Raw genomic sequence first — 25,872 nt, forward strand, 5'->3', positions numbered from 1 at the left:
AAGGGACATTATACACTCATTTTTTCTTAGCATATATATTTTGTAGATGATCTATTTATATAGTCCGTCATTTTTTAATGTATATTTTTGCTTATGTTTAAATACCATTGCTATGATTTTATGACTCCTAACCAAGCCTCAAAGTTTGATGTGAGTACCATCAGCTACCTTCTCCAGCTTGCTCCTGTTTGTGTAAAGGGTCTTTTCATACGCAAAGGAAGGGGGATTGTCTTATTTCCCACTTGGAATATGCTTTCCAGCTAACTTTTCAACATAGCTAAACAGAGTTTCTAAGTAAATCTTTAAACCGTTTTCATAAGGATTTTTATATCAGTATCTGGGCATCTTGTTCTTTATAGTAGTGTCTATTACATGCAGTTCTCTGAAAATGAGTGTATACTGTCCTTTTAATGTCAATGCTCAGTATTGTGTCATGTATGAGTTTCACATTGTTAATCTCTAAATATATTACTGTGAGCATATATTTGTAATGTAACTCTTAAAAGGACATGAAACCATATTCCTTCTAAATGAAATGTCTTTCTTAAATAATTAATAAAATATAATGTATCTTTAATAAAATAGACTTTATTTAACACGTCGATAGAAATATGGCATACAGGCTTAGTATCCTATTTAAATATTTTCTTGTTTGAACAAGTAAATGTAGATATACCAACAATCCCTAAGGATTAGTATTTGTTAGCATATGTTCTTGTTTAAAGAGACAGTCAAGTCAAGCAAAACAGTAATGATTTTAATCTCCAAAAATGCAATTTTTATAAAATATATCTCAAACGTTTATCACCAATTTATCTTATTTCTCTTGGTATTCTTAGCTGATAGTTAAACCTAGGAGGTTCCTCTGCTCATTTCTTAGAGCTTGAAGAGTGCATCTAATCTGAATGCATTTTGACCACTAGAAGGCATTATTTTTTGTGTTTCATATAGAAACCATTGAGCTCATGCAGTATAGTTACCCTGGATTGATCAGTGATTGGCTGAAATGGCGGTCTGTCAAAAGAACAGAAATAAGTGGTCATTTTTCAGAGGCATAGATACAAGGTTAATCACAGAACTAAAACGTGTATTTCTCTAAGTCTGGTTTTTCAAAACCTGATAATTTGTAATAAAGTGTTTTCTTTGTAACCAACAATAATTAATGTTATGACTGTCCCTTTAAGCTGTGTTGTTGGCATCAAAAGAGTGATATGTCATCATGTATAATTGTAATGGTCATTTTGTGGGAAATTAGGGATAGAGTTTGGACATCAAATCACAGAAACCAATCAATGTAATCAACAAGGATAGGTATGTGATGATGTGGTCTCCTCACACTTGTAAAACACACTCTGCAAACAATCTGTCTCCGTTGACCCAGTCCCATGGAAGCAGATTATATACAGAGTGTGCTCCACAAGTGTAAAAAGACCACATCATCACATACCTATCCATTACACATTAAATAAATAAAAATAACTTACTTCCTCTTCCTTCCCCTCTTCCCACGAGACTGAGGCTCTGTGGGAGGCAACTTCCCCCTCCGACGAGTTCTCATCGGAGATGTTTGTGGAAGAGGGGAAGGAGGGGTACTGGGATCACCTGGCTGAGGAGGAGATTGAGGATGAGGTGGAGGAGGGCCAGGATCAGATGGCCCAGGATCAGATGGCCCAGTAGCAGATGGCCCAGCAACAGATGGCCTGTTATGCGCCTCCCGGGGGACCTGCAATATATCTTTCAGCATATGCAAGATCTCTCTTTGGTCTTGGATAAGCTGTCTTTGGTCTTGTCGAATCTCATTAATTGCTTCCATCAGCTGGTTTCTGCTTTCCGCATTTTCCATCTGGGAGGCACGCATCTCTTCAAGAAAATCTCTTAATATCTGTAGCTCTCCTATCTCCTCCTGAGTATCTGCTGGTGCATGCCGGGCTGCTGGTGCAGGAGGGGCTGCTGGTGCAGTGGCGGCTGCTGCTGCAGTGAGGGCTTCTTCAGAGGATGAGGATAGATGGATGTCTTCCATGTCTCCCCGAGGTGGCGAGTCATCTGCACCACTCTCATACCTGGTGGTGCAGATGAGCCTGTGGTTGCTGTTTTGCCTCCTCCCCGGGCTCAGACTCTGTATATTGTAAAAAGAAAGAAATTGAGATATTAGCACAGTTCCAAATAAAGATGTAAATGTTGTATTTGAAAGTGTATTAATGAGGCTGCCTTTGTAATTCTATTGTAAGCAAAAGCAATGAATACGATTTCCGCATTTTCCAAACCGTGTTTCTGGTATCTATATGGTCAATCTGAATGTGTTTTTGCGTTTATTTTCAGTCTGTTTAAATGCACACCTAATCTGTAGACTAGATACTAATGTGATGGATTTTCGTGAAATGCAACTTTCGCAAGGTAAATGTGAATGCGTTTACGTAATAATGTCTAAAAAAGCATATTTGCGTTAATCATATCCTTAAATACATTCTTTATTTTTGATGTAAAGAGATTATTAAATGAGCTGACCAGCAGATGTATTAACGGCATCCATGATCTCCAGCCATAGCTTCCTCTTCTCCATAGGCGTGGCCTTCTGAGCATGCAGCCTCCTAGCCCTCTCCATATAAGCCTCTATGAGGGCCTCCTTCTCCTCCATGGTATACTTCTCCTCCCTCTGCCTGGGCTTCCCCTGTGATGTGAACCTCTGTTTCCTGGACTGTGAAGCTCTACGCTGCCCGCCACTGGGCCACTTGTTCATCTTAAACAGAGTGGCCGGGTCCACCCACCGCTTCCTGTCCCCCTTCCTGTCCTGTTCCTCTCCCTTTCCCCCTCCTTCTCTCCTGACTAACCTCCTGCCTGACCTCCTCTATAATCTCTTCCCTAAACGGATTCCTGAGGAACTCTAATAGTTTCAGGTTAATCTGCCCCCTATCCCCCACTCCCGACATACTCCAACCAAAAGTGAATGTGCCCAAATGAAAGGGGGTCAAAATAAATAACACAAATGGAAAAAAAGGTGCTCAAAGTGTGAAAGGGATATAAATAAAAGGGTAAAGAGTATTTAACAAACAAAAATGTATAAAAAGACTAAAATGAGGATATGTAAACAAAATCTAACTATGGGATGGGTATGGGCTTAAAGGGAATGGGGTATGGGCTTAAAGGGAATGGGGTATGGGATGATGGGGAATGGGGTATGGGATGAAAGGGAATGGGGTATTGAGTGTAGTATGAGAGGGGATGGGGTATGGAGTGTATTTAGTGTTATTGATAAGTGTATGTATGTATTGAATGTGTTTGCATGTAAATGTGTTAATATAAGTATTCAGAAAAAACACTCACACACTCACCCAAACAAACTCTCGGTCACTAACTCACTATCTCACACTACCACTAACTCTCACAATAACACTAACTAACTCTCACACTAACACTAATTCACTATCTCACACTACCACTAACTCTCACAATAACACTAACTCACTCTCACACTAACACTAACTCACTATCTCACACTACCACTAACTAACTCTCACAATAACACTAACTCACTCTCTCACACTAACACTAACTCTCACAATAACAGTAACGCACTAAATCTCTCTCCTCTCTAATCTCACAAAACCCTCCAGCAACACAGTCAAAGAAGCCATGCTTGTAGCGTGCTTATATACCCTATGTAAATGTTTAATGATGTACCGGTTTTCAAAGTAAAGTATGTTCAGGTGTGCCTTGTTTTTAATTAGTATGTGTGCAATGTGTATTAGTTGTGTGAATTTGTGCATGCTCATATTGAGTTATTATTTGTGTAATGTGTATAATGCGATGATGTTATAGTGATCGTTTTGCATAACATTGTCCAAAAATATTATCTGTAAATGGTGATTTGTGATGGTGTCATATTTGTGAAGTGGTGTAAATGTTTCTTTGTACTAATGTTCTGTAATCTTGAAGGCAAATGTTTTGTTTGTGTATGAGTGTGCAATTTCTTTTTCGTGTTGTTTTGTTCCATTTTGCAAGATCGTAAGGTATTTATGTATTCCTCGTTTAGTGTGAATCATGTTTATTCTTTTTCCTTTCCGATTGTGAATTTGTAATGCGTAAGTGCTATGTTGCGTGATTGTTGTTTGTACATTTGCTGTGTGTTTTTGTTGTGCATTATGTGGTATACGTAATATGACAGAGCAGTGTGTATTTCTCGCGAGATCGAGTGTTAGCTGAAAAATGCGTGTTTCTTTCATTTATCATTGATCTCTATGGGAGAATGTTTAATGCTGCCGTAATAACGCTTCTTAAATAAACGCGGTAGTTGTGTTACGGCAACGCGTTACGAGGTTGTTTTGAGACTCGTAATACCGACGTTAAGAAAAGTGCGCATAGGAAATAAAGTACACGTAACTAATGCACCCCTCATAACGCAAAACTCGTAATCTAGCCGTGTGTTTGGAAGTTTATAAACAAAATATTAAAACATGTTAATTATAAAATTAAGTAAAATTATATAAAACTGTTAAATGTGAGTGTGATTTTTGTTATTGTTGGTTAAAGGGACATAAAATCCAAACTTTTTCTTTCTTTATTTAGATAGAGAAAACTATTTTTTAAAAAAAGGGTCCAATTGACTTTATTTATAATCAAATTTGCTTCATTCTCATGTTATACTTTTTTGAAGTGATACCTAGGTAGGTAGGGTGCACATGCCTGAAGCACTACATGACAAGATAACAAGAAACCTAAAACAATTTGATAATAGAAATAAATTGGAGCCTTTGCAGTCAAGTAGCTGAAAACATGTAAAAACATATTTATGCAATATGCATATTTAATAAATATATATATGTGTATTTAATGTGAAGAACATTGGAGGGTGAAATATTACTATTTCATGTCAGGTTAGCACACTTGAGATAATATGATTGGATTTGGGCAAGTGTAAAGTTGTTATTTTTTGTATTTTTTTTTTCAACTTTCAAAAATTTTATTGTGACAAAAATAGAAATCTGACACAAAAAAGAAAATCAATAAAGGTAGTAATGAAGGAGGCACGCAAGCCTCTGAAGTCTAACATATAAACTGTACAAATAATGAGTAAACATCACATATATGTCATATATAAATATAATAACATCTGATGAGGAGAGGTGAGGAAGGCAGGGAAGAAAAAGGTGGGGTGAGGTGGGAAAGGAGAGAGAAGGAAGAGGTCGGGTGAATAGAGTCATTACCGTCCAGTAGTCCAGTTTAAGAGTTGGCCATGACATTAGGGGGGGTAGTTATCAAGCCGTCAACCTCAAATACGCTGGAATTCCGCAGCGTATTTGTGGCGAGGCTGAATCGCCTTAGTTATCAAAGGCTAGAGACCGGCAAAAGTAGAATTTTGTGACGTAAACTTCGATCCGCCGGACTCAGTCCGACACAGATCGATTCTTACGTCACTCCAGATGTTCCGCACACAAGTGCGGCACTATCTGACTACTTTTGCTAGTTATCAAAAAACTAGCAGGTACGCTCGGCACTTTTACGGCCCAGCGTACCTGGTTTTCAAACCGCCACCCTGGAGGCGGCGGATCCCATAGGAATCAATGGGAGTCAGACCATAGCGAAAGTACAAGTTCGCTGCTGCCAGACATCCCATTGATTCCTATGGGAGCTGTCTACACCTAACACCCTAACATGTACCCCGAGTCTAAACACCCCTAATCTGTCCCCCCCTACACCGCCGCAACTAAATAAAATGATTAACCCCTAAACCGCCGCTCACGGAGCCCACCGCAAGCTACTCTATACATATTAACCCCTAAACCGCCGCTCCCGGAGCCCACCACCACCTACATGATACCTAGTAACCCCTTATCCTGCCCCCCCCCTATACCGCCGCCCTCTATAATAAAGTTATTAACCCCTATCCTGCCGATCCTGCACCTCGCCACAAATAAATAAATAGTTTAACCCCTAAACCGTCGCTCCCTGACCCTGCCGCAACCTATATTAAATTTATTAACCCCTATCCTGCCCCCCCTACACCGTCGCCACCTATAATACATTTATTAACCCCTATCCTGCCCCCCACTACACCGCCGCCACTGTAATAAAATTATTAACCCCTAAACCTAAGTCTAACACTAACCCTAACACCCCCCTAACTTAAATATTAATTAAATAAATCTAAATCATATTTCTATTATTAACTAAGTTAATCCTATTTAAAACTAAATACTTACCTTTAAAATAAACCCTAATATAGCTAAAATATAAATAATAATTATATTGTAGCTATCTTAGGATTTATTTTTATTTTACAGGTACCTTTCAATTTATTTTAACTAGGTACAATAGCTATTAAATAGTTATTAACTATTTAATAGCTTACCTAGCTAAAATAAAGAGAAATTTACCTGTAAAATAAAAACTAACCTAAGTTATAATTACACCTAACACTACACTATACTTTAATAAATTATTCCTATTTAAAACTAATAATTATATTGTAGCTATCTTAGGATTTATTTTTATTTTACAGGTACCTTTCAATTTATTTTAACTAGGTACAATAGCTATTAAATAGTTATTAACTATTTAATAGCTTACCTAGCTAAAATAAAGAGAAATTTACCTGTAAAATAAAAACTAACCTAAGTTATAATTACACCTAACACTACACTATACTTTAATAAATTATTCCTATTTAAAACTAAATACTTACCTTTAAAATAAACCCTAAGATAGCTACAATATAATTAATAATTACATTGTAGCTATTTTAGGATTTATATTTATTTTACAGGTAACTTTGTATTTATTTTAGCTAGTTAGAATAGTTATTAAATAGTTATTAACTATTTAATAACTACCTAGTTAAAAGAAATACAAAATTACCTGTAAAATAAATCCTAACCTAAGTTACAATTACACTACACTATCATTACATTAATTAAATAAATTAACTACAAATAACTACAATTAAATACAATTACATAAACTAACTAAAGTACAAAAAATAAAAAAAGCTGTTACAAAAAATAAAAAAAATAAGTTACAAACATTTAAAAAAATATTACAACAATTTTAAGCTACTTACACCTAATCTAAGCCCCCTAATAAAATAACAAACCCCCCCAAAATAAAAAAATGCCCTACCCTATTCTACATTAAAAAAGTTCAAAGCTCTTTTACCTTACCAGCCCTTAAAAGGGCCTTTTGTGGGGGCATGCCCCAAAGAATTCAGCTCTTTTGCCTGTAAAAGAAAAATACAACCCCCCCAACATTAAAACCCACCACCCACATACCCCTAATCTAACCCAAAACCCCCTTAAAATAACCTAACACTAATCCCCTGAAGATCATCCTATCTTGAGTCGTCTTCACTCAGCCGAGCCACCGATGGAACTGAAGAGGAGACCCGGACCGGCAGAAGTGATCATCCAAGGGGCGCTGAAGAAATCTTCCATCCGATGAAGTGATCCTCCAAGCGGCGCTGAAGAAATCTTCCATCCGGGCGATGTCGTCTTCCAAGAGGCGCTGAAGAAGTCTTCTATCCGGGCGAGGTCATCTTCAAAGCCGGGTCTTGAATCTTCATCCCGCCGACGTGGAACATCCTTCTTTCCCGACGGACTACCGACGAATGAAGGCTCCTTTAAGGGACGTCATCCAAGATGGCGTCCCTTCAATTCCGATTAGCTGATAGGATTCTATCAGCCAATCGGAATTAAGGTAGGAAAAATCTGATTGGCTGATTGAATCAGCCAATCAGATTCAAGTTCAATCCGATTGGCTGACTGGATCCGCGTCGGCGGGATGAAGATTCAAGACTCTGTTTCGAAGATGACCTCGTCCGGATAGAAGAATTCTTCAGCGCCTCTTGGAAGATGACATCGCCCGGATGGAAGATTCCTTCAGCGCCGCTTGGAGGATCACTTCATCGGATGGAAGATTTCTTCAGCGCCCCTTGGATGATCACTTCTGCCGGTCCGGGTCTCCTCTTCAGTTCCATCGGTGGCTCGGCTGAGTGAAGACGACTCAAGGTAGGATAATCTTCAGGGGATTAGTGTTAGGTTATTTTAAGGGGGTTTTGGGTTAGATTAGGGGTATGTGGGTGGTGGGTTTTAATGTTGGGGGGGTTGTATTTTTCTTTTACAGGCAAAAGAGCTGAATTCTTTGGGGCATGCCCCCACAAAAGGCCCTTTTAAGGGCTGGTAAGGTAAAAGAACTTTGAACTTTTTTAATGTAGAATAGGGTAGGGCATTTTTTATTTTGGGGGGGTTTGTTATTTTATCAGGGGGCTTAGATTAGGTGTAAGTATCTTAAAATTGTTGTAATATTTTTTTAAATGTTTTTAACTTATTTTTTTTATTTTTTGTAACTTAGCTTTTTTTATTTTTTGTACTTTAGTTAGTTTATGTAATTGTATTTAATTGTAGTTATTTGTAGTTAATTTATTTAATTAATGTAATGATAATGTAGTGTTAGGTTTAATTGTAACTTAGGTTAGGATTTATTTTACAGGTAATTTTGTATTTCTTTTAGCTAGGTAGTTATTAAATAGTTAATAACTATTTAATAACTATTCTAACTAGCTAAAATAAATACAAAGTTACCTGTAAAATAAATATAAATCCTAAGATAGCTACAATGTAATTATTAATTATATTGTAGCTATCTTAGGGTTTATTTTACAGGTAAGTATTTAGTTTTAAATAGGAATAATTTATTAAAGTATAGTGTAGTGTTAGGTGTAATTGTAACTTAGGTTAGTTTTTAGTTTACAGGTTAATTTCTCTTTATTTTAGCTAGGTAAGCTATTAAATAGTTAATAACTATTTAATAGCTATTGTACCTAGTTAAAATAAATTGAAAGGTACCTGTAAAATAAAAATAAATCCTAAGATAGCTACAATATAATTATTATTTATATTGTAGCTATATTAGGGTTTATTTTATAGGTAAGTATTTAGTTTTAAATAGGATTAACTTAGTTAATAATAGAAATATTATTTAGATTTATCTAATTAATATTTAAGTTAGGGGGGTGTTAGGGTTAGTGTTAGACTTAGGTTTAGGGGTTAATAATTTTATTACAGTGGCGGCGGTGTAGTGGGGGGCAGGATAGGGGTTAATAAATTTATTATAGGTGGTGACGGTGTAGGGGGTGCAGGATAGGGGTTATTAAATTTAATATAGGATGTGGCGGGTTCAGGTGGCGGCGGTTTAGGGGTTAAACTATTTATTTATTTGTGGCGAGGTGCGGTATCAGCAGGATAGGGGTTAATAACTTTATTATAGAGGGCGACGGTATAGGGGGGGCAGGATAGGGGTTACTAGGTATAATGTAGGTGGCAGCGGTGTCCGGGAGCGGCGGTTTAGGGGTTAATACATTTATAAGACTTGCGGCGGGGTCTAGGAGCGGCGGTTTAGGGGTTAGTAACTTTATTTAGTTGCGGGGGGCTCCGGGGGCGCCGGTATAGGGGGTAGAACAGTGTAGTTTAGTGTGAGTGCTTAGTGACAGGCTAGCAAGAAAGCTGTCAAACAGCCGAAGAGCAGCGAGATCGGATGAGTGATAACTCTCACAGTCCGCTGCTCATCGCCCCGCGGCTTTTTGACAGCTTTACTTGATAACTTAGGTGAATTTTTTCAGGTCCACGGCAGCGATGTGAGGCGAGCTTAGGCGGGCGTATTGGGCCGGCGAAGGCAGGAAAGTTGACACGTTGATAACTACCCCCCTAGGTGTCCAGGTAGCATGCATCCATAACATGCACCCCAATCTGCCCAAATAAGCTTGAATAAGCCTGACCTATCTAGCATTTGGAATATACCTTTCTCCATATATGCCATTGAATTTAATATTGTAGGCCAACTAGGAGGGGACGTGGCTTTCCACACCTTGGCAATTGCTGCCTTAGTTGCAGTTAAGAGATATATTCATAAATATGCCTGGTGTTTATGGAGGGTATGAGTTCCAATGTGAAGGAAAGCATTAGAGGGCGTCTTGGGGAGGGTGATACCCAGACTGGACACCACACAGAAACAGGCATTCCATAGAGGTACAATTTTAGGGCATTCCCACCAAATGTGCAAAGTGTCACCTATCTTTCCACAGTCACGCCAGCACAAAAGCGAGGTAGCTTCATACATTCTGGCCAGTCTAGTGGGAATATAATACCAATGTATTAGTAACTTGTAATAGGTCTCAAATAATGTGGCACAGTGTAGGGCCTTTTTAATAAGGGTTAGAGTAGATTGCCAAATTTGTAGGGAGAAGGTGGTGTTGAGGTATAGCTCCCATTTGAGTAGGTGAGGTAGTTTGTTTTCACCATCTGTGCTGCCTATGAGTAGTGTAGAGATAAAGGTTTGCGTAAATCTATTACCCTGTTGCCAGACTATTTCCCACACTGTGCGAGGGCAAGACAAGTCAGGTTTAAAGCCCCAGCTTGTCAGTAAGCTTTTCAATCTAATGTGTTCAAATTTCATATATAGGGGTGTTGGAGAGTCATCTGTTATTTCTTCTAGTATGCAGAAACGCGTTTGTGGAGAAGAGGACCAAAGGTCTGAGACCACCTTTGCTCCTAGTTGTGTCCACTTTTGGGGGTGAGAGTCAGGGAAACCCAAGAGTAAACCCACAAGAGAGGTAACCGGAGAAGGGTGTGGGGCTAGGTGAGGATAATGTCTGATCTTGTCCCACATCCCCAGGCACTCACAGATTATGGGGTTAGTAATATTTTAGGTTCAATGGGAGTGGGGGGATCCAAATTAAGTCAGGCAGGTGTATATGGTGTGGCAAGGAGGCTTGTTCAATGAATTTCCATTTGCTGGGGGATTTTGTTTCCCCCCATTGTGAGATGTGAGTTAACATTGCCCCTTCATAGTAACAGAAAATAGAGGGGGAGGCTATCCCTCCACGGTGAAGGGGACTCTGTAGAATTTTGTGGGCCACCCTAGGGGGTTTATGTTGCCAGATGTATTTGGTAAATCCACTTTGAAACTGGTGGAGCAAGTGCCTACGGATTCAGACACAGAAAGGGGTATGTTATTTTAGGCAAAAAGGACATTTTGAGGGCTGTGAGTCTGCCTATCCAGGAAATGTATGTATAGTCCCATTTATTTTTCAGGGTACGTAGTTCACACAGCAGGGGAAGATAATTGTCCTTGACGATCTGCGGTATATTATGTGATATCTTAACCCCTTGGTGTGTGATGAAATTGTTAACACAATTTACCTTGTGTTGGATTTTGAGGCATTGAACCGCAATTTGGGGTATACCCCATGTAAAAATTTCGGTTTTAGCTAAATTCAATTTATAAAAGGACATATGTCCAAAAGAATCGAGGATATCTTCAAGCCTGGGAAGTGAGAATAAAGGGTCTGATGAGAAAATGGTAAAATCACCAGCAAAAATAGCTATTTTGTGATTTGTACCATGTAGAATGATGCCATCTATCTGTTTGACCGATCTGATTTGTTCTGCAAGGGGTTCACTTGCCAAGGCAAACAGAAAAGGCGAGAGGAGACATCCCTGTCTGGTTCCGTTGGAGATTGGGAAAGGTGGTGAGTGATACCCTAACCCTTTCACAATCACTGTAGGAGTAGAGTATAGCGCTTGAATGGCTATCAGGATGTTTTCTGGGAAACCAAAGGTTTTAAGAACCTCCCATAGGTAACTCCACCGGACTCAATCAAAACTTTTCTCTGCATCCAACGAGAACTCTACTTGGTCTAGGTCAATAAGGTGGGGGAGCAAAAGAGAAATACGGTTAGCTAGTAATTTGGCGTATATTTTATAAGAGAAATTGGCCTATAACTAGAGCAGAGGGATGTATCTTTTAAGGTCTTTGGAATGCTAATAATCGTAGCTTCTAAGAACTCACTAGAAAAATTGCCTTCCTCTTTAGCTATATTAAAGAACCTAAGGAGAAAAGGTAAGAGTTTGTTAAAGGGACAGTTTACTCAAAAATTTTCTCCCCTTTAATTTGTTCCCAATGATCCACTTTACCTGCTGGAGTGTATTAAATTGTTTACAAGTAGCTCCTTTACCCTTATATTGGCATTTGAAATTGTTAATTTAGCATGTGGTATCCCCACCTATTCTGAAAGTTTGTGGCCGCGCGTACCAGCTATAGATAAGCTTTGTAAACACAGCCAGCAGAAGAAATTACACTCCCAGTGTGATAAAGCAGAGATAAGGTAATACAATGTTGATTTTCCATTATTCTCTCAAAGTATTGGTGATTGTTTTAAGGACAGATATAAGATAAAGAAGCAGGTATATGTGCACAATGTGATACAGTAATGAGATCTGATTATACCTACAAGCTCAACCTATTTTATTAGGCTGTGGCTTCAAAACACAAAATCAGAGCTTTAATATACAGAAATAAACCTTAAAAAGCTAATTTTCATACATTTTTTATTCTGCAGTTGGTAAAAAAAGCAATTGTGAACACATTAGGGAAAAACTATTTTACAGTATACTGTCCCTTTAATATATGTTTTGTAGAAAAATGCCAGGAACCCGTCAGGGCCTGGGGTTTTGAAGGTTTTCATGTTTTTATTGACACCTTTCCTGAAGTGTAAAAGGAGTTGTGAGGGATTTGCGGTGTTCATCTAGAAGAGCTGGAAGCTTCAAATTGTCTAGAAATGCTCTGATGTCTGAGGGGTTGGCTGATGTGTGTCCAATTGTCTCTTCTATATTATATAAGCTCGAATGAAATTTTGCGAAACGTGCCTATTTATGACGGTAATTGGTAAGTTTGGTTCCCAGATTGTATGTGGTGGATTCTAGTGGTACTTGTCCTATGTCTTAATTTATTGGCTAGGAGGATATCGGCTTTATTACTCTTATAGTAGAAGAGTTGTTTCAGTTTTAAGAGGTTGGATTGGATGCATTTTAATTCGAGTATACAGATATGTTTCCTAAGTTTTGTGATTTGTTCTGTAGTGGAGACTGAAGGTGAGGACCGGTTGGAGAGTTCTAGGTGGCGAAGCTCAATGTGGGACTGGGACAGGGGCAGACCTGACTGCTTTTTCAAGTGGGCTTGCCTCCTAATAATGAGACCCCTAAGAGTGGCCTTAGCGGATCCCCAAAGTGTCTCATCACGAACTAGCTTGTTATCATTTATTTGAGAATAGAATCTAATATATTTTTTAAGTTCCTCTCTAAAAGGGATGTCTAAGAGGACCTGATGGGGAAGGTGCCAGGACAATTTAGAACCAGAATTGTCCATCAAATGAAGATCTGCTGTAACAAAGTCATGGTCTGACCATGGACACAAAGATATTTTAGCACTTTTGACTGAATCTAATGTTTCCACAGAGCAGAAAATATGATCTAGCCTAGTGTATGTCTTATGTGGATGGGAAAAGTGAGTGTAGTCCCTGTCTCTGGGGTGTAGGGATCTCCACATATCATAGTAGTTAGATTGGGTGATGACTTGCCTGAAGTTGGACGAAAGTTGTGTTGTTGAATGGGAAGACTGTTGTTTAAATTTACTGGCCTTTCTATCAATGATGGGGTCCCAAGTCATGTTGAAATCTCCTGCTAGTATAACTCTACCAATTTTCACTCTGTCTACTGCAAGAAGTGTTCGTTTTAAATATTTGGGTTGGTGGGAGTTAGGAAGGTAGATAGATACCAGTGTGTAGGGAACATGATCTAATTTACATACTAGAATTAAGAACCTGGCTTGGGGGTCTTTGATGACCTGAGTACACTGAAAGGCTATTCTCCTGTGGATCAGGAATGCGGTGCCTCTAGCATTTTTTGAAAATGAGGCATACTCTAACACAGTGTAGTCCTTAGATATTGTATGATGGGGACCGTCAGAAGTCCGGAAATAGTCCGCCGCAGTGGAACCCTAGTGTGGGCTTCTGTTGGGGGGGGGGGGGGGGGAGAACAGCAATAAGAAGCAGAGGTCAGCCATGTTGACCCTGCTCCGCATACATAACTATCTTTAACTTGTGCTAGAAAAAGTGCAATAAGAGAGATAAAAATAAACAGTGCAATCAGCAAACATAAATAGGGTAAGACTTGTGAAGTGCATATACACATATAAACTGGCTTTAACTTTCAGGCATTCTCCATAATAGATAAGTCTAGCACTCTGAGGTGCAACACCTCTCTATAGGAAAGAAAAAGGAAGTGATGGAATTCAAGTTAGGCCTTGGGACGGATTGGTTTTTGGCCTTTTTGCTCTTTGTTCCTTGGTAGTCCATTCAGGAGCCGAGGCTCTCAATTTCAGGTGTATAGCTGGTTGTGGGGGAGACATGTCTGAGTAAAGACCCCAGGATGTGAGGAGAGCCAGTCCCTGATGAAGAGTAGATATCACTTGGGTTTGGTTATCTTTTGTGACAACCAGGTTTGTTGGGTGGCCCCAGCAGTATTTAATATTAGCTTTACGGAGAGCTGATTTGACCGTTTGGTAGGTTTTGCGATACTGCAAGGTGTCTATAGAGAGATCAGGTAGGAGTAGGATGTCACTGAACTTCTCTGATAGGGATGGTTTCCTGAATGCCACCTGCATCAACCTGTCTTTATAGATGTAGCTATGAAAGCAGACTATCACATCTCTTGGTTTTTATACCGGTACCGATCTAGACCTCAAGGCTCTATGAGCTCTCTCCATAGTACTAACTAGGCCCTCCGGGGTACCTATGAGTTCAGCATAGAGTTCTCTTAGGAATGTTTGCAGGTCAGATGTCCCGACACTCTCAGCAATCCCTCTGAAGCGTATATTGTTCCGTCTCGATCTATCTTCAATGTCAGCCATTTTAAACTCCAGTTGCGTTAATTGTTCTGATAGATTTTCTTTGTAGAATAGTAGATTGGTCTGATCGACCGCTATATCATCTTGTTTATGCTCAAGTGCATCAACCCTCTTGCCTCTCTCAGAGATATCCTTCTTCAATTCTGCAGAATTTTGTTGGATCTCTTGTGTGATAGTGCGTGTCTGGTTTGCAAGCATCTTCTGTAAGGTAGATTTTGTGATGAAATTATATGAAGGAGCCACTGAGTGAATACTTGACTGAGATTCTTCATCAAGTGATTCAGGGTCACTAAACTCTGCATTTGGATCTTTTGCAGATTCCTTTCCAGATTGAGTGAAATGATCATATACTGTCTTTTTAGCGACAGTGGGGGTCTTTACTTGTCTCCTAGAGGTATGAGGCATTTTTGGGAATTATAAGGTCAGGTTCCTTTTAGTATAGAAGTTTTTTAATAGCACTGTAAAATTACCCCTTAAAAAACAAGGTAGCTAAGGCAGATTGTCCTACCTTACATATTGTAACTGCGGAGCAGGGATAGGTGACACCCAGTTGAGGCCCCTAGGACATAGTAATTAGTTTAATGGTTAGATAAGAAACATTCTAGTATCTGGAGGGGAAAGTTAGTTATATAAAGCTCTCTAGGGTCGGAGGGGGGAGGCAGAGAGTGTAAGGCTTAAATTTTGTTTGAGTTACAAGGCCGCCAAAGCTGCACTTAAATAACAGGCTAGGGCTCAAATAAAGGGGACTAATAAGGGTAGCCCATAACCCGAGGGGACCCAAGTAGAACTGATGTGAAAGGGTTACTGTAGAACAATAACGGGCCCCCTCTCAACTCAGGGAATAGGGGATATGACCCGAAGGAAGGGGAAAAGGAAGAGGGAAGTGACCAGCTCAGACAAGCAGAGCCGGAAAGGGAGAGTTTCAAGGGGGCCCCACAATTTTCAATGTACACAGAAAAAGAGACATTTCAGTAAAACACACAGTGCAGTTAGACCTTATGACATATGATGTAGCGGCAAGTAATACAAGATTAAAGCCCTGTGGAAGTAAGGTCAGAGATTAAACAGTAGAATGACACTACACTTTGGGGCACTACCCCAAATACAGTTAAGCTGACGCAGCAGCTTTTGGATTATGAAAACAACTCAGAGGAGTGGTACTGAGTCCAGGGTAACTGGCTTAGAAGCAATTACGGAAAGTTCCTTGATGGCATACTAATGCCAGAAAAAATGTGTGTATGGTTTCTCTAAGGATCACTTCCAGAGTCTCCATGGAGAGGGGGACCACATTTTTAAGGGCTTTGGGTTAACCCTAGTAAAATAAGGGCAAGTCCAGGTTAGGGAGGGGCTTAAATCTGTGGGTCTCCTCACTATGGGGTAAAGGCACTAGGTTCCCCACTGTAGGTGGTAGTTGAGTCGAGGGGAAGAGCAATGTTCCCAGTGGGGTCAATAAAATATGGGCCAAGGTGCAGGAAAGCTTTCCAGCAGAAACTGTAGGATGCAGCGATCTGTACCCACCAAAAGGGTATAATAAGGAGGCTGATAAAGCAGTGGGATAAAGCTAGGTCAGGTATGGCCCCCAGTAAACCCCTCTGTGGTGCTGTATTAGCTATGGCTGTATATAGTATTTTTAGTGTCCCAGGCCCTGGGTAAATAAAAAGCCTTGGCGAAGGTCTATGTAAAGCAGTCTGGGGTGGTGTAACAAATATAGCAAGACACAGTTCTCATCTAGTTCCTCCAAGTTATCGGTACCCTAGGACCTGCAGCACTTGCAGTGGCTGTAGGGCTAAGGGGCCGCCACAGAAGAGAAGGCAGGATGCAGTCACACTGCAAGATCAACAGCAGTTTGTTTCCTGCCTTACTGAGACTTGCTTGAGCGGTTCAGGAAATGAAGCAGATAGCTGGGTTGTTTCCTTCTCTGTTGGCTTCGTTATCAGTATTGGCAGCATCACTCACTTTCCAGAGGCCACAAGATGGCCGCGGTTCACCCCAAAAAGGGAAGCCGGCATGTACTAGGGCCTCCACCTAGAAACTACGATCCTAAAGCTTCACATTCAACCCTCTCTAGCTCCACACTATCCCCCGGGGTTCCGATCTGTGCAGGGGAATCTCTCTAGCCCCCAAACTTTATCTGATCAGCAATTGGCCTTCCCAGGTGGGCCACGACTTTTCACACCTAAACCAAGTACTCCGGCAGCTGTACATGCCTCTATCCGTAGTAGTTTATGTCTTCTGCTCCGGAGCGGATCCCCGACCCTCTGGAGCTTGGCGAGTGGCGTCCCAATGATGTGCACAGCTACAGCACGGTTCTCAGGGTGGGTGGTTGAGTGTATGACGGCCGAGAAATCACAAATGGAGGTGAAGGAGGAAATGTGCAGGTTATGTCCTTACTAAAATTCTAAATTAGCCCAAATAACTTAATTAGAGGGTAATTTAACCTATTTTTGGCAGTTTGAAGCTGGAGCTACGATGATGTGCTGCTGCTCAGCACGACAGTTAGCTCCGCCCACCAGGTTATTTTTAAAGATTATTTTTAAACTAAAAAGGGGCCAGATACTTAAGCTCCACCTCTTTATACTGGACCCTGCCATCTTGGAGCTGAAGTATTCTCACAGCCCATGACAGAAGCAGTGCACACTAAAAGATCATTAATATTACCCACTTTTTGATAGCTGTATCATTTGATTGGAGTTAGTGTGCAGGATAAATCATGTAAACCTTACATTTTTGTATTTTTTACACAAAATTAGTTAAACAAAATATATTTTTGAAAAAGCACTCACCAATAATATAGCAATACAGTAGCTGCAAAAATGTACATCTGCTTTGTATCATGTACCCTACCTAACATGGAGCACTTTATCAAAAAGTTGACAACCTCATTGATTTGTAAATACACACTACTTCTGTCACAGGCTGTGAGAATACCTGCACTCCAAGATAGCAGCCTCCAGTATAAAGAGGCGGAGCTTTAATCTCTGGCACCTTTAAAGGGACATGAAAGCCAAAAAAAATCCTTCATGATTTAGGCAGAGCATACAATTTTAAACAACTTTAGGCTCTTTGCTGCTCATGAGCTTACGTAGATAAACCTTCCATCAAAGGATAAAAAGAGAAGGAAGCAAATTAAATAATATAAGTAAATTGGAAAGTTGTTTAAAATCACAGTATAGAGAGGCGGAGCTTTAGTCTCTGGCATCTTTAAAGGGACATGAAAGCCAAAAATGTTCCTTCATGATTTAGGTAGAACATACACTTTTAAACAACTTTCCAGTTTACTTCTATTATCAAATTTGCTTCATTCTCTTGCTATCATTTGTTGAAGGAGCAGCAATACACTACTGGTTTCTAACTGAACACATGGGTGAGCCAATAACAATCAGTATATATATATATATATGCAGCCTGATGAAACGGCTATAAGCCGAAAAACGTACTGCATTTATACCTACGCTGGTGTATATTATTACTCAACACGCTACAAGTCTGCAAACTAATGTAGCCAACTATATCGGCTCGTTTACAAGTTTGCACTGTGAAAGCTCGGGAGGAGTTGGTATACTGATTTGTCGAGGCCCTGTGACGTCAACAGCCTTAGTGTGTCTGTCGGGCGACTTCTAACAGTCCCGGCTCGGTTTCACTGGCACTCAGTGCCGCTCCGTCTGTGAGTAGTCTGTGTATTTGGGGGAAGGGCTGTCATCTGTGCCTTCGTATATCCTGGACGATACTGCTCTATTATTTGGCGCCTCTCTCTTTTTTGTTTCCACCAATCAGCAGCAAGAACCTAGGTTATTTGCTGCTCTTGAGCTTACATTGATAAACCTTCCAGCAAAGGATAAAAAGAGAATAATACAAGCTAAATAATAGAAGTAAATTGGAAAGTTGTTTAAAATCACATGCTCTTTCTGAATAATGAAAGAAAAAAATAGGTTTCATGTTCCTTTAATCTTTTAAAACAGTAAAACACATTTGAAAAGAGCTGCAAGAACAGGACCAAATGCAATACCATGATGAGTAGTTACTATTCTTTCGTAGTTGTCCACAGCAGTTTAATGTCCCTTTAAAGTCACCCATAAACTCTATGAGATATTTTGACAGTTTTTCTAAACAACTATAATTGATTTCATTAAACCCTATCTAAATTTTTTTGTTCTTGAGTAATCAGACTAATGAAAACAAGCTGTTGTATAATTTACAACCAGGTTCTTTCAAGGATTTTCATAGATCTCCACAAAAGAAAAAGATAGTTAAATAAGGAAAGTCATGAAATATAATTAACTCCATATTGATTATTACTGTCTAATATATTTAAATACAGGATTTTCATAGAAACAATAATATTAATTAATAATGGGCTAGATTACGAGTTTTGCGTTAACAGGGGTGCGGTGCTAACGAGCAGTTTATGCTCACCGCTCACTTACAGTGCTGGTATTACGGGTTTTTACAAACCCGGTGTTTACCGCAAAAAAGAGATCGTAGAGCAAAATTTTGCTCCACATCTCATTCTAATACCAGCGCTGTTTAAGTCAGCGGTGAGCTGCTGTAACGTGCTCGTGCACGATTTCCCCATAGGAATCAATGGGGAGAGCCGCTGAAAAAAAAACTAACACCTGCAAAAAAGCAGCGTTCAGCTCTTAACGCAGCCCCATTGATTCCTATGGGGAAACAAAATTTATGTTTACACCTAACACCCTAACATGAACTCCGAGTCTTAACACCCCTAATCTTACACTTATTAACCCCTAATCTGCTGCCCCTGACATCACCGACACCTACATTATATTATTAACCCCTAATCTGCCGCTCCGGACACCGCCGCCACCTACATTATACTTATGAACCCCTAATCTGCTGCCCCCAACATCGCCGACACCTACATTATATTTATTAACCCCTAATCTGCCGCCCCCAATGTCGCCGCCACCTACCTACACTTATTAACCCCTAATCTGCCACCCCCAACGTCGCTGCCACTATATTAAAGTTATTAACCCCTAAACCTAAGTCTAACCTTAACATCCACTAACAAATATACTTTAAAAAAATCTAAATAAAAATAACTATCATTAACTAAATTATTCCTATTTAAAACTAAATACTTACCTATAAAATAAACCCTAAGCTAGCTACAATATAACTAATAGTTACATTGTATCTAGCTTAAGGTTTATTTTTATTTTACAGGCAAGTTTGTATTTATTTTAACTAGGTAGAATAGTTATTAAATAGTTATTAACTATTTAATAACCACCTAGCTAAAATGAATGCAAATTTACCTGTAAAATAAAACCTAACCTAAGTTACAATTACACCTAACACTACACTATAATTAAATTAATTCCCTAAATTAAATAAATGTATCTAAAGTACAAAAAAAACTCACTAAATTACAGAAAATAATAAACAAATTACAAGATTTTTAAACTAATTACACCTAATCTAACCCCCCTAACAAAATAAAAAAGCCCCCCCAAAATAAAAAAGACCTACCCTACTCTAAATTACAAATAGCCCTTAAAAGGGCCTTTTGTGGGGCATTGCCCCAAAGTAATCAGCTCTTTTACCTGTAAATAAAATTACAAATCCCCCCCAACATTAAAACCCACCACCCACACAACCAACCCTACTCTAAAACTCACCCGATACCCCCTTAAAAAAATCTAACACTAACCCCTGAAGATCACCTTACCGGGAGATGTCTTCATCCAACCGGGCAGAAGTCCTCAACGAATCTGGCAGAAGTGGTCCTCCAGATCTGCAGAAGTCTTCATCCAGACAGCATCTTCTATCTTCATCCATCCGGCATGGAGCGGGTCCATTTTCAAGACATCCGATGCTGAGCATCCTCTTCTACTGACGGATACGACTGAATGAAGGTTCCTTTAAATTACGTCATCCAAGATGGCGTCCCTTCAATTTCGATTGGCTGATAGAATTCTATCAGCCAATCGGAATTAAGGTAGAAAATAATCCTATTGGCTGATGCAATCAGCCAATAGGATTGAGCTGGCATTCTATTGGCTGATAGGAACTGCCAATAGAAAGCCAGCTCAATCCTATTGGCTGAATTATATCAGCCAATCGGAATTGAAGGGACGCCATCTTGGATGATGTCACTTAAAGGTACCTCCATTCAGTCATAGCCGTCGGAAGAAGAGGATGCTCTGCGTCGGATTTCTTGAAGATGGACCCGCTCCACGCCAGATGGATGAAGATAGAAGATGCCGTCTGGATGAAGACTTCTGCCCGTCTGGAGGACCACTTCTGCCGGATTCGTTGAGGACTTTGGCCCGGTTGGGTGCAGACTTCTCCCGGTAAGGTGATCTTCAAGGGGTTAGTGTTAGGTTTTTTTAAGGGGGTATTGGGTGGGTATTAGAGTAGGGTTGTTGTGTGGGTGGTGGGTTTTAATGTTGGGGGGGATTTGTAAAAATTTTTACAGGTAAAAGAGCTGATTACTTTGGCGCAATACCCCGCAAAAGGCCCTTAAAAGGGCTATTTGTAATTTAGTGTAGGGTAGGGCTTTTTTCATTTTGGGGGGGCTTTTTTATTTTGTTAGGGGGATTAGATTAGGTGTAATTAGTTTAAAAATCTTGTAATTTGTTTATTATTTTCTGTAATTTAGTGTTTGTTTGTTTTCTACTTTAGATCATTTTATTTAATTGTATTTAATTTAGGGAATTAATTTAATTATAGTGTAGTGTTAGGTGTTTGTGTAACTTAGGTAAGGTTTTATTTTACAGGTACTTTTGTATTTATTTTAGCTAGGTAGTTATTAAATAGTTAATAACTATTTAATAACTATTCTACCTAGTTAAAATAAATACAAACGTGCCTGTAAAATAAAAATAAACCCTAAGCTAGCTACAATGTAACTATTAGTTATATTGTAGCTAGCTTAGGGTTTATTTTATAGGTACAGGTAATATTTAGTTTTAAATAGGAATTATTTAGTTAATGATAATTATTTTATTTATATTTATTTAAAATATATTTAAGTTAGGGGGGGTTAGGGTTAGACTTAGCTTTAGGGGTTAATAACTTTAATATAGTGGCGGCGACGTTGGGGGTGGCAAATTAGGGGTTAATAAATGTAGGTAGGTGTCAGCGATGTTAAGGACAGAAGATTAGGGGTTAACAATATTTAACTAATGTTTGCGAGGCGGGAGTGTGGCGGTTTAGGGGTTAATATATTTATTATAGTGGCGGCGATCTCCGGTTCGGCAGATTAGGGGTTAATAATTTACTTTTAGTGTTTGCGATGCGGGAGGGCCTCAGTTTAGGGGTTAATAGGTAGTTTATGGGTGTTAGTGTACTTTTTAGCACTTTAGTTTAGAGTTTTATGCTACGGCGTTGTAGTGTAAAACTCTTAACTACTGACTTTAAAATGTGGTTCCAGTCTTGACAGGAGAGGGTCTACCACTCACTTTTTGTCAGACTCGTAATACCGGCGCTTTGCAAGTCCCATTAAAAAAAGAGGATACACAATTTACATAAGTGGATTTGTGGTATTTCCAAGTCTGGCCAAAAAAGTGAGCAGTGAGCCTGTACCTGCAAGACTTGTAATACCAGAGGGCATTAAAAAGCAGCGTTGGGACTGGCCAATTCTGCTTTTTAAGCCTAACGCAAAACTTGTAATCTAGCCTAATGTGTGTTGAATTCATAATGTCATATAATTTTAGAAAGACGCAAGTGTATCATAAAAACATAATTTTATTTTAAAAACAAAGCAACGCGTTTCTCAGCCCCTCAAAGGCTGTTTCCTCAGGCTATACAATGAAAATAAAAATGGATACACTTGATATTTAAACCCTTTCTGTTCATATAATAGGTTAATTGATACAGACCCACCCTCCCAAATCCTCAAATCATCTGTGTGCAGATATCTAATTAGCAAACACACATCATGGCCTCAACCCAGCTGAGGGGTAATCTTAGTAATAAAATCATAATAAAATCACCATAGTGATAAGCTAAACCCTATTTCAAGTAAACATAGGCAAAACATGATCCTATCCGTTGTGTATAATAAGAGCTATTGTTAGGTCATGTACTAAACACTAATAGGTAGTGAATAATGAGTTATATTATATATTATACTGTGTTAAACAAGTGTTAGACATCAGAGGAGCTCCCTCTGTATATGTACAATACTTTATGGATAGATCGATAAACAACTAAGTCTGTCTGATGAATCCATCTGATTGAATTGTCACGATCGTCTGATATGAAAAATGAAACCTAAATCAAAAATACTAAAAATATGAATTTGAAGTATAGCCGTCTACAACATTCTTACCTACTCTATGTAGTTATGAGTGTTAAATATTGCGGCTACAAGTTACGTCAGAGGGTGTATGATCCTAACCAATCCAGAGTGGCCAAAGGAGAGTGTTAAACATTGCGGCTCTAAGTTCCCTGACATTTACGTCAGAAGGGTGTGTATGCTCCTACCCAATCCGTAATAGCCAGAGGGGCGTGTATGAGAGATGATGACAACTTCACACCTCCCAATACAACGCTTGTTAGCACTATGTACAAAAGTAGTGTGGGGTATCTATAAGGATCACAGAATAAGTGTTAATCATGAGAGAGCCATCATAACGGCATGTAAACACGACAGCTTGTCTCTATATTACTAATTCAAATAGCACCAGAACTATTCAAACATTTTTTGTACTCCCGAGCCCACTCCCAGAGGTGCACAAACCTCAAAGCTAAGGAGACCGCCACTAAACATACTAGCATAATAAATGCAACATATTTGCGAGTGCAGCCAATCTAGATTCATTCATATGCCTCCCAAAAGTAAAATAGAAGACTACTAGAAGATGAGTCTATTATCAACATACTTAGATATGTATACTTACTACCCATTAATGGTGTGTGCTATAAATGTGCATAAAAACTTTATATACAAGAATGCAGTTATGACACTCTATAATAGAATGGCTCCTCTGATGTCTAACACTTGTTTAATACAGTATAATATATACTATAACTCATTATTCACTACCTATTAGTGTTTAGTACATGACCTAACAATAACAATTACTAAGATTACCCCTCAGCTGGGTTGAGGCCATATTGTGTGTCTGCTAATTAGATATCTGCACACAGATGATTTGAGGATTTGGGAGGGTGGGTCTGTATCAATTAACCTATTATATGAACAGAAAGGGTTTAAATATCAAGTGTATGTATTTTTATTTTCACTGTATAGCCTGAGGAAACAGCCTTTGAGGGGCTGAAAAACACGTTGCTTTGTTTTTAAAATAAAATTTCTTTCTTTAGAAATTTGTTATATCCTTATCTTCTTGCATTAAAGATTCTACAGATTTATTGCTTAAATTACAAAATGTATTTTTGGATTATGAATGTTGGTGGGTCACTTGTGATGTCGGTGCCCTATACTTTAATATTTAACATGAATTGGGGATACAGGCCACCCACTCATATTTAGAACAAGACATCTACATACCTGACACACAGGTTGACTTCATCATCCAACTCATTACTTTTATTTTACAACAAAACTACTTTTTATACCAAAGCAATATTATTTACAGGTAAAGGGAACGGCCATGGACACCAGGTTCGCCCCTAGTTTCGCGAACCTGTTTATAGGAAAATTTGAAAAAACGTACATGATATGAATCCCAGTTCGTGGTGAACCTGGTGTTCTATGGCCGTTATATAGATGACCTCTTATTTATATTTAGAGGACCTCATACACTTATTTTGGATTTCATTGATCATCTCAATAAGAATTCATTTGGAATATTATTTACACATAATATTCAAAAAAGATAAGATCGAATTCCTGGATTTGATTTTGGCTAAAGCTCCTGATGGAGCAGTTTCTTCTAAGACCTTCTTTAAAACAGTGGATTGCAACAGCTTTCTCCACTATGATAGTAACCACTATCATAGTTGGAAAAACAATGTGCCATATGGCGAATTTAGAAGAATTAGAAGAAACTGCTCCACCCTAGCTGATTATGATGAGCAGGCTAGGGTGCTTGAGGACCGCTTTTTGGAGAAGGGATACCCACGTGAATTCATCAACAAAGAACTAGTTAGAGTGAGAGAGGAGTATAGAACACAAAATATTTTTGTAGAAAAAACAAAGTCAAGAGTAGCTTCAAGGACACCAACCCACCCCTGTTCATTACCAGATACAATCAAATTACCGTGAGATAAAAAATCATATGACTTGTGAATCATCCTTTGTTATTTATTTAATAATTGCATATGTGGGGCCCAATACGTGGGCCGCACTTGTCGCAAAGTGAAAAAGATGGAGTGAACACGCTTCTAATATCAAGAACAAGTCCAAGACCCATTGTGTCTCGAGACATTGTTAAATTGCCCATGGGATGCTTAAGAACCCTATGAGCATCTTGCCAATAGAGTCCATTTCCAGAGCTCAGGCTAATGCTTTTATGACCCTTAGGAGACGTGAATCCTACTGGATAACCAAACTACAGATTCTTTAACCTAATGGTTTGAATGAAAACCTAGATTTAGCAGCATTTATATGATTATTTAGGGGGCCTAGGCCTACCTATATATATATGTGTGTATATATGTTGTGTATATATGTTGTATACATATATATGTATATATACATGTAGATATGACTGTCTCAATGGTTATTTGGTATGAGCATTTGGTCTTGTGGTTCATTTCAAGCTTATATGGTATGGACCATTGATCTTATGGTTTATTTCAAGCTTGTCATGGCCAGTTGAATGATCTAATAGGATTTCATCCTACACCACTGCTTTATACCACATAATTATCTAATACACCCTACATATAGTCTTTGACCATTATTTTTCTAATAACACTTAGTCTTGTAGACGACTCATTTACACACAAGCTATATTGAGATGCACCCATCAGGTTTATCTATTTATAGAATGCAGATTTTTGACTATTATTTTTATCAGTCCTATTATCACCTCTCTTACACATCACATTTTCCCCCCATGCACATTATTCACACTGCTTGTATATTACATCTCTATCAGGGATAATTGTGGTCTCATATATACAGCCACAATTCTTGATAATTATCACAATATATATCCATATATCATTGGTTAGCAGTTTGCCATTCTATTATAGAGTGTCACA

Source organism: Bombina bombina, chromosome 1 (assembly GCF_027579735.1).
Source record: "Bombina bombina isolate aBomBom1 chromosome 1, aBomBom1.pri, whole genome shotgun sequence".
NCBI classification, from domain to species: Eukaryota; Metazoa; Chordata; class Amphibia; order Anura; family Bombinatoridae; genus Bombina; species Bombina bombina.